This window comes from Oreochromis niloticus, linkage group LG17, assembly GCF_001858045.2.
Source record: "Oreochromis niloticus isolate F11D_XX linkage group LG17, O_niloticus_UMD_NMBU, whole genome shotgun sequence".
NCBI lineage: Eukaryota > Metazoa > Chordata > Actinopteri > Cichliformes > Cichlidae > Oreochromis > Oreochromis niloticus.
This window is the reverse complement of record NC_031981.2, coordinates 6,342,464-6,352,921: the sequence shown is the minus strand read 5'-3', so window position 1 is coordinate 6,352,921 and position 10,458 is coordinate 6,342,464.

The following is a 10,458-nucleotide window of genomic DNA, read 5'->3' as shown; positions in this document are numbered from 1 at the left end:
TCCACTGGATTTCATCCATAACCCACCGCGTACCATAAGAACGCGGAAGGTCACCTTTCGTGTTCCTCGGGAACGCCGCGGGACGTGACAAAACGTCGAGATGTTACGCCTCGGGAGATGTACATAAGCATGATTACACAGTTACACAATCGTACCAAAACTCTGTCCTGATAGTTCCCACTTTCTCTTTCGTATCAGACATACTGAGACAATATTCGGGATAAATAACCATGAAAACTATTTATTCAGTTTAGAGGTTTACACATCACATCATTATAATCACTGAGCCTGTTTCACTTGAGTCGTCCACTTGATGGCGCAGTAGAGCAAATGGATCATCACAATGCTTCAAACCATGAGTCGACCAGTTGGATGGAAAGCTTCAGTTCACCACGAGGCTTCATCTCACCATCACTATTGGTCTCTCTATTTTCTAATGTCAATGTAAGAATCGCTTACATCAGCGCGTGTACTCTAACAGACATCGTGAAGAACTCGCAGTCGGGCGCTTTGCTGCTATTCATCTGGGCGGGGGTCCGCGGCAAGATGGCGAACTAAGCGGCTGTCCTTAACTTAGCTCTGGTGCAAGGTACCTTTTATCCCTCCTTTTTTGACGCTTTGTTCCCTCAAAAATCTTACGCTGACTTCACAAAGATGCCAAAAGAACAGAAGAAGGACAAAAGGGAAACCAAGTCTTCCCAGAATGATAAGATACAAGATTTGGCTTCAGCTGCGGATGACCACGACTACTGCCTTTCAGACATGGAGCTTGAAAGTGGCGGAGGGGAAAAAAGAAATCTGGAGGAAATGAATGACTTGCTTCTCTCGACTCCGTCTAAAGGTGACCATCCGAGAAAGATTGCTAGACCCAGTCCCACGGCAAGCGACATTTTGGCAGCTATTCAAGCTCTCCACGTGAGATTTGATAAACAAGATGACAAAATGACGGACATTAACAACAAACTATCGGAGAATGTCTCGTTGATTGCCAGTCTTGCCGAGTCCATTGAGTTCAATGCAGCTGAAGTCCGTGATTGTAAAGATAAAATTGCGGGTTTGGAGAAGGAAGCCTCAACCTTACGGAGAGAAGTTGACGATCTCAAAGAAAAGGCAAGAGAACGAGACCGGTACTCACGAAGGTGGAATCTAAGGATTAAAGGAATGAAAGAAGGCATGGGCGAAGATATCAGAAAAGAGGTGATCAAAATTCTCGCCAAGATCGCCCCAAAATGGTCGGATAATATGGAGTACATCGTCGACACTGTGCATCGGATTGGAAGAAGAGGGCAGAAATCGCCAAGTCATAATTCAGTTCACAAAGCGCCTACACCGAGATGGAATATGGAAGAAGTCCAAAAATGCTCAGATTTGTGAGAGGGAAAAAATCCGTTTTGCCGAGGACTTCACGAAGGAGGATCGTCTGGAAAGGGAGAAAGTTTGGCCGAAAATTTTACAAGCCAGAAATGCGGGGGAGAAGGCTTACTACAGAGGAGCTGTCGGTTATATTAACGGCCGTCGCGTTCTGGCGGATGGCTGAAAGCTGTTCACTTTTACTTATTCTCTGAACTCTACTTAAAGAGGGACGCTTGACAGTTTTGAATGGGATGGGAGGTGCCGGCACCGCTCTTCTTTCACCTTTCCCTAAACAGGAAAGTAAACTAAAATTTCTCTTTTTTGTATATAGTCAAGTTTGATATTATTAATATTTTGAACTCTATTTTTGTTTATTTTTAATGCTACGCACGTGTTTATCCTTTGTGTCGTTGAATGTTAGAGGTCTCAGGGATAATGTTAAAAGAAAAGCAATGTTTATGTTTATCAAAGGGCTAAAAGAATTGTGCCTTACTACAAGAAACTCATTCAAGTGACGCTGATGCCACCTTCTGGTCAAATCAGTGGGGTGAAAAAATCCTCTTCAGCCACGGATCCAACCACTCTGCTGGAGTAGCTCTCTGTTTCTACCGATGTCCAGGGAAGGTCGTGACTTTTCAGGCTGATGTTTCAGGACACTGGCTGGCAGTTGTATTGAATATTGATGGTTCATTTGTGATTCTAGTAAATGTTTATGGGTACTCCTCTGTAACTCTAAATAAGCTTATGCTGGAAAAAATAACAGATGTCCTTTCCCAGTATAAACTTTTATACCACACAGACCATGTACTACTAGGCGGTGACTTTAATCTGGTTCCAAATGAATGGCAGGATAGAAACCCTCCCAGATACGGTATTAATCAGTGGAATCCAACTCTAACAAAGTTCATTGATTCAAAAAATTTAAGTGACATATGGAGAGAGAAAAACCCTGGAGTTACTCAATTCTCTTGGATTAAACCAAATGGTAATGATATGTCCAGGTTAGATCTGTGGTTGGGCTCGTCTGTACTATATAGATATGTTTCACATGTTTCCATCTCAGCAGCCCCGTTGACAGATCACAGTATTATTACACTTAAACTTAACCCTGAAAATAAAACACAATTTAAAAAAGATTACTGGAAATTTAATGCAGATCTGTTAATTGATGATGGGTATGTTAAGATGGTTAAAGATCTCATCCATAAAATTTACAATGATGGAACAATTGGTACTTACACACACAGATGGGAATTTTTTAAATTTAAAGTTAGAGAATTTTCAATTACGTTTAGTAAAATGAAAAGTAGACAACAAAAGGAGTTTGAAAGTAAATTACTTTACAATATAAATAACTATTGTAATAGACAGTTTATGTCAGAGGCTGATAAGAAATCTCTTTTGTCTTTACAGGCTCAGTTAGATGATTTATACAAGAAAAAGGCTCATGGAGCATACATTAGAGCTCGTGCAAAATGGATAGAAGAAGGTGAAAAAAGTACTTCATATTTCTACAATCTGGAGAAACGGAGGCAAGAGAAAAAATCTATTAATACCTTAATTGTAAAGGAGGAAGAATGCACAAATCATAAGACTATAGCAGAAGAAATACATAAGTTTTATTCAAATTTATACTCATCTAAATATTTAACTACTGATTCAATTACCTTTTTTGATCAGATTGAACCTTATATTCCAAAAATCGATTCTGTATTCAGAGAAATTTGTGACTCTGATATATCACTGGATGACTTAGATCAAGCCTTAAACAAACTGAAAATGGACAAAGCTCCTGGTCAGGACGGCTTGACTGCCATCTTTTATAAATTCTTTTGGAAAGAAATGAAAGAATTTTTCTTCAAAACTATTAGGGAAATCATTAGTAATGAAACATTAGCAACGACAATGAAACAGGGTCTTATCTCCCTTATTCCCAAACCTGATAAAGATAAAAGATTAATCGATAATCTACGTCCAATTACTCTATTGAATACAGATTATAAAATTCTTGCTCATGTTATTGCAAACAGATTAAAGGACGGCTTAGATCAGATTATTACTGAAACACAATCTGGGTTCCTTAAGAATCGTTCTATCCACAATAATATTAGATTAGTTTTAGATCTACTGGATTATAATCACTTAATTGAAGATGATGGTGTGATTCTTTTTTTAGACTTTTATAAAGCATTTGATACGGTCGAACATCCTTTCATTTTAAAAGCTTTACAGTATTTTGGTTTTGGTAAAAAATTCATAGATTTAATTTCTTTGTTATACTCTGATATCAATAGTTCTATTTCTTTACCTTTTGGAACGTCTAAACGATTTAACATTAGTCGAGGAATCCGTCAGGGGTGTCCAGCTTCTCCGTTACTTTTCATTATTGTAACAGAACTTTTAGCTATTTTCATGAAACACAATCCAAATATTCAACCACTGAACTTGATGGGAGCCCCATTTATCATAAGTCAATTAGCAGATGATACTACACTATTTTTAAAGAACACGTCACAGGTTCCTCTCGCACTGAATGAAATTTCACTATTTTCAAAGGCATCTGGTTTGTACCTGAATATTAGAAAATGTGAATTATTAACTATTCATGATTGTAAACCCAGTATCTCTCTTAACATAGCTGTTAAAACGGAAATTAAATATTTGGATATTATAATCTCAAAGAATACAAATAATAGAGAAAATCTAAATTTTGAGCATATTACCCAAAAATCTAAAAAGATCCTAATCAGCTGGTTACAAAGAGACCTTTCCATCTGTGGACGTGTCTTACTTACCAAAACAGAAGGTATCTCTCGACTGATTTATCCATCACAATGTTTATATGTTTCCAATAGACTAATCAATAATATAAATCAAATTAACTTTAATTACATTTGGAGAAACAAGCAACATTATATTAGGAAGAATGATGTAGTGAAGTCATTTGAAGAAGGAGGTTTGAATGTGATTGATTTTGAAGCAATGGTGGATGGTTCCATCAAACTCAAATGGTTGCAGTCTTTCATAAATAACTCAAACAATATTTGGTTTTATTTCCCTAAAGTAATTTTCGAGAAGCTTGGTGGCATTGAATTTCTCTTAAAGTGTGACTTTGAAATTTCTAAATTACCAATTAAATTATCTAATTTTCATAAACAGGTTCTCCAGTACTGGAAAATGATTTACAAGCACAATTTTTCTCCACATACAAATTCAATTTGGAACAACAGATGTATATTGATAAAAAGAAAATCCATCTTTTATAAGGATTGGATGGATCATGGAATCTGGACGGTTTTACACCTTTTAGACAATGACGGCAATGTATTATCGTATAATAAATTCATTGATAATTATGGCTTATCATGTACTCAAAGTAAATTCATTAAAGTTGTGAAAGCCATTCCCCCTGCTATGATTCAGATGGCTAAAGCCAGTTTAACCTATTCTTCCTCTATAATTCGTGAACCGTCCTTAATTATTGACGATCGTCAATTTAAAGGAAAGACGTGCAATAATAAATTTTTAAGGACAATTTTAACCAAACAACTTTTTCCTTCTCAATTAAAAAGAAAATATTTGTTTAAAGATTATAATTCTAGGTTTTTGACTAAGTATCTTTCTTTTCCAATTCCACCAAAAGCAAAAGAAATTCACTTTAAAGTTTTAAATGCCATATACCCATCCAAGGACTATCTTCACAAGAAATTCAATATAGATACGAACACATGCACATTTTGCAACACTGATATTGAGACTACAGAGCACCTTTTTTACTCATGTGAAAGCTCCAGATCTTTTTGGGATGATTTTCAGTACTGGTTAACCTCTAAAAATATTGACTACCCTTCTCTAACCTTTCAAGTAATTAGATTTGGCCTACAAACAGAAAATAAGAAAATAGAATTTGGGATTAACAACTTATTTATAGTTGCAAAATTTTTCATTCATAAATGTCGCTTCTTGAAAATTACTCCGATCTTTGCTGCTTTTAAAAATGAAGTCTTTTTATTGAAGGCTTCATTAGACAAGTGTAATTTAAATAAAGCTCACAACTTACTTGAATTTTTGATGCTGCTTTTCAACTAATGTAGCAAGATTGTATGTATGTGCGTACTTTTCTTTTTTTTATTATTATTACTTTTTTTAATTTTATTTATTTTTATTTATTTATTTTTTTTTATTTTGTATCTCACTTTATAAGGAAGGTCATTTAATGTAATTGTATGCTGCTTTATATTATCTCTGACCTATACTGTTCCTTTCTTTTGTTCTCTGTTCGATGGCTGCTTTGTTCTTAACCACTTATACTTGTACATTTCTTTTTGATTTGTAAGATATGCGCTGTATTTGTTAACTTGTACAATAAAAAAAAAAAGGAAAAAGAAAGCTATTCATCTGGGAGCATGCCGGAAACCCGATGACGTTGCTTCCGTTTCATGTGTCCGTCCTTTGAATAAGTCCGTGTACAGCAAGCTCTAGACGCCGGGTTAATGGTGCCGTAGATAAAGAAGAATAATAAAGAATAGAAAAACATACTTATGAGAAAGGACACCCACTAAACACAAATCAGCGTGATGAGAACTACTGATAGTGCCGCACACAGTTTAGTTGATTTTATTGAAGTGGGCGGTGGCAATCTGACGTTCGGCTGACACAGATGAAAGGACACCGTGATGTCAGAGGGTGGCCCCTTTCCATCCATCCATCCATCCATTCGCTACCGCTTATCCTTTTCAGGGTCGCGGGGGGCGCTGGAGCCTATCCCAGCTGTCATAGGGCGAGAGGCGGGGTACACACACACGCAAACACGGGGAGAACATGCAAACTCCACACAGAAAGACCCCGGCCTGATGGTGGAATTGAACTCAGGACCTTCTTGCTGTGCGGCAACAGTGCTAACCACCGTGCTGCCTAGGTGGCCCCTTTCAGCTTAAAAAATCTTTAAATAGGCAAGAAAGTTGTATGGTTCAAGCATTTACTTGGCACCTTTGGATATCGAAAGCTATGAACAGAAGTTCAAACCCTGGCTTCAACAAAGCGAATCTAAATTCTCAACAAAGAGACAAATTTAAACACAATGGAAGATAACAGATCCACGTATAATATGAATCTCCCAAATAAATCCTTTATTAAACTTGAAGCCTGCTTGCCACTGAAAAACCAGTGGGATAAAAAAAAAAAAAAAAAAAAAAAGAGGATGAGGCATGGCTGAAAAGACTTATTCAGGCTTTTATTTCGCAGCTTGCGAAGATATCAGAGTACGAGCCTTCCTGTTCGCTCCGAAAACATCTTTTAGATTTAGTTGGGCCTCAACTCGAGGGAAATGATTTACCTTCAGGCCTAGAAGGACAGGAACATTTTGCCAGCATTGCTGAGGCAATTTGCACTAGTCTTAGCGAACGCAAACCGGGAGTTGATTTACTCAATTTAATTAATTCACAAAAACCTGACAAAACAGTTGCATTAGTATTCAAAAAAATTGTTTTGGCAGCAAATTATATCCATCCGTTAGAATTGTTTCAACAGAAAGAAAAATTCAAATTTTTGGTGAAAATCTGTGTGTATGAACTTGTTTTGCAGGTTGTAAAAAAAAAAATCAGGGCACGTCATCGGTGAGGAATTACTTTTAGCTATCTCCAACCGGCTTACTGTGAAAATCTGGGATGCAATAATGGATGACTTCTATAAAATACCCTTAGCAAAATTCATAAACTTCAACAAGGTGATTTTCAAGGCCCTGTGAAAAAGGTGGCCTGCAAAATATATTCTGGAAAATAGGAGATTTGATCCAGGCCTCAACGAAATTGTTAAAATTTTCATAGACCAGGCAGCCAAAAAATCCAAGGTACGTCTATTTTTCGCATTTGTTAGCAGAATGTTTTGCTGCACCAGGAGACAAAGCCTCAAGGAGGAATCTAATGCTAAATCTGTCCCGGATGAGTCCACCTCTGATAGCAATTTGAAAGAATCTGATGTTGTCAATTCACAGCCCAGGACAAAAACTGGTCGGTGCAAGAAACAAATGGCCCAAAAACCTCAGGTCATTATCAAATTTTCTTGCTTTAACAATTGGAGCGTTCACATTTTTCCAGTGGAAAAGTACCAAAAAAGCAAAATATGCAAAAAACGAAAACAGTGCAATGCACTTCTGACAGATTCCTCAGACAGCGATTTCCTCCCTGCTAAAACTTGTGGCTGCAAGCAACGAAAGAAGAAAAAACGTAAGGCCACTGTTGTGTTTTACCACTTTAACAACTGTCACCCGTTTTCCAGAGGAAAAAAACAAAAACTGACACCTCACAGACTATATATGGAATGAGAAAGGAACAAATCTACAGATTTTTAGTGAAAATCTGTATTATGGAACTTGTTATCCATGTTGTAAAAAAAAAAACAAAAAAAAAGAACACGCTGTGTCATCAGTCTGGTAAAAATTTCAGCTATCACCAACTGGCTGTCTACCAAAGTCTGGCCTAAAATCAGGCATGTATATCATAAAATCCCCTTGAAGAAGTTTGAAAACTTACACAAGGCGATTTTCAAATTCCTATGTCAAAGGTGCAAAAATACAAAAACAATTCTGCTATTAATGGTGTCAAATCAGGATGTCATCAACAAAGAAATTGTAAACTTTTTCATAAAAAAGGCATGCAAAAAATCCAAAGTACGTCGATTTTTCGCATTCGTTGGCCAAATGTTTGGTTTCACCAGCAGACCAAATGTGGTTTCCCCAATGGATTCTCCACTTAGCCAAAGCCTGAGTGAGTCTGATGATGATTCTGACCTGGACCAGTCTCGTACTGTTAGCCTTGTAGATGAATCTGATTCTGTCAATTCACAGGAAAAGCCACAAAAAAATAACAAAACGAAAAAAAAGATCAATCTCCAGAAAATCAAAGATTGGAAAATACTTTCGAACAAATGCTACACAAATTGGAAAAAGAAACACTGCCAATGTGAAGAACGTATATATTAATGTTGCCTTTCTTAATGATGTGCAAGTCCACGTTCTTCCCCTTCAGATTCCCTCCAGCTTTTCTCTATCAGTGAAGATTTAATGGCAGGCAGCCAAAGTTTCCATCATGTAGGGAAAACATCAAACTAATTAGAGACTTTAGATTGGCTAGTGTTAAAATCATAATGGGAATACTAGTTAATCTATAGCACCAAATCATCAGTCAGTCACCTGTGACCTCGCCTCTTCACCTCTGTCCGAGCTACAACATGGCAGAGCTTCCTCTGTCACCTGATAAATAACAGTGAGACACTCCAAATACATGCAGTCACACATGTGCACAGTCATGAACCACTAGGTCATCATCCAATTTCACCTGTGATCTTGTATCACCATTACTCTCTGAGCTTTGTGTTGGTTCTTCTGTCACCTGACAAATAGGACATACATGACAATAAGAATAAAATGTGTAGCTGCTTCAGTGTTTCTGTCACTTTGTGCAGATCTTGACTCATCAGTAATGTTTGTAGGGTGAGTGCATTTTTAAAACAATTTGCGCAAACTGCACTACAAGGTGGAATATTTGCAAAATCATGACTACCTCATGATATTTTGTCTCAAAAATTAACCCTGTGAATATGTCAGTACCATTAGGATGAAATTATTGTGTCACCAACATTTTAACGTTAGACATATAATTCTAACAGCCTCTGTAAACTAATATCCTGGCTTGCTCGAGGCTGCCGTTTTCTCTGACAGTTTCAATCAAAATTAGAAACTGAGATAACTAATAGTGCTGCCTGTTGTGCAGTTAGTTTCCAAAACACGTTATTCATGGTTACATACAATTTTAGACTGATGTGGGCCAAAGCCTAGCATAGCCTGTAACGTTATTATGACGGACACATTTTATGAGTTAACTTGTCTTTAAGTGACTTACAGGTAGTGATGGGTCCAGCAACACTGACGCACCGGCGCTTGTATCAAGCTCACAGAGTGAAGCCTGTGTCGGTGCGTGCGTCGCTTTAAGAAAAAGTCACGTGATCGATACAGCTACTGTATCGCTCATTGCCAACGCGCCAAACTGTGTTTAAAAGGTACCGCATCCGCATCTGTCAACGGAACGAGTCGCCACCAAAAAAACCACAAAATTACTCTCGCAAAGATAAATAAAAATACACATCTCTCCATAACAAAATGGAGCTCGAAAGAGAAAGAAAAAGAAATGTTTCTGCTGTGTGTGATCATTTTGATCTTTTAACTGCAAATAGTTTGTCTGTCTTTGTTTCAGTGTAATCTATCAGAATAGGAAAAACAGCAATGTGACCTGCAGTGTAAATTATTTCATTTTATGCAATGTCGCATCTGTTCTGCGGAGCTTTCTTACACAAACAAAAGCACCTCCTCAGTGTTTAGGCATTACAGAGCCAAACGTGAAAATGAGGCGACAAACACACCGAGAATGAACACAAGTAGGCCTATATTGACACTGAACAGCTTTATCGTCATTTTTTTTATTAATATGTGTTTTATTATTTTGAAATCAAGCATCTAGGAAGACTGTTCTGGACCAGGCAGTCCTGAATTTTATTATAAAGGACTGTCAACCCCTTAGTATTGTGGAGAGTGTCGGAGAGAAAAATTCCGAGATCAGAGGATCTTTTAACGTACTGGGGGAATAGGAAGACATCTTATCAGAACCTTTTCCACCTGGCTTTACAGTTTTTGTGTACCCCAGCTTCAGCTATGCCTGTGAGTTTTCCAAAGCTGGGGAAATGGTGTCAAAAAAACAAAAAAACCCAAAACGCAATAGACTGAATGCAAAAACATTGGATAAACTTATTTTTCCGAATAGAAATTTATAATAAACTCTGAGTCAATTACATTTAAATGGGTAATATTATATTCACAATACTTTCATTTAATTTTCACTTAATGTAATTCACAGTATATTTTAAAGATTTCTACAATATTTGCAATGTAAAACATATAAAATGATTCCATGGAAAGTACAATACCTTACAGTGTACAAGTATGACTAGGTCATTGAATCAGTGTCTGTTGTGAGTCTCAAGTAAGTTGCCTGCAATGATATTTAAGGTCCAGCAGGTGTCAGTATGGCGCAAAACAGCAACACTGTGTCGACA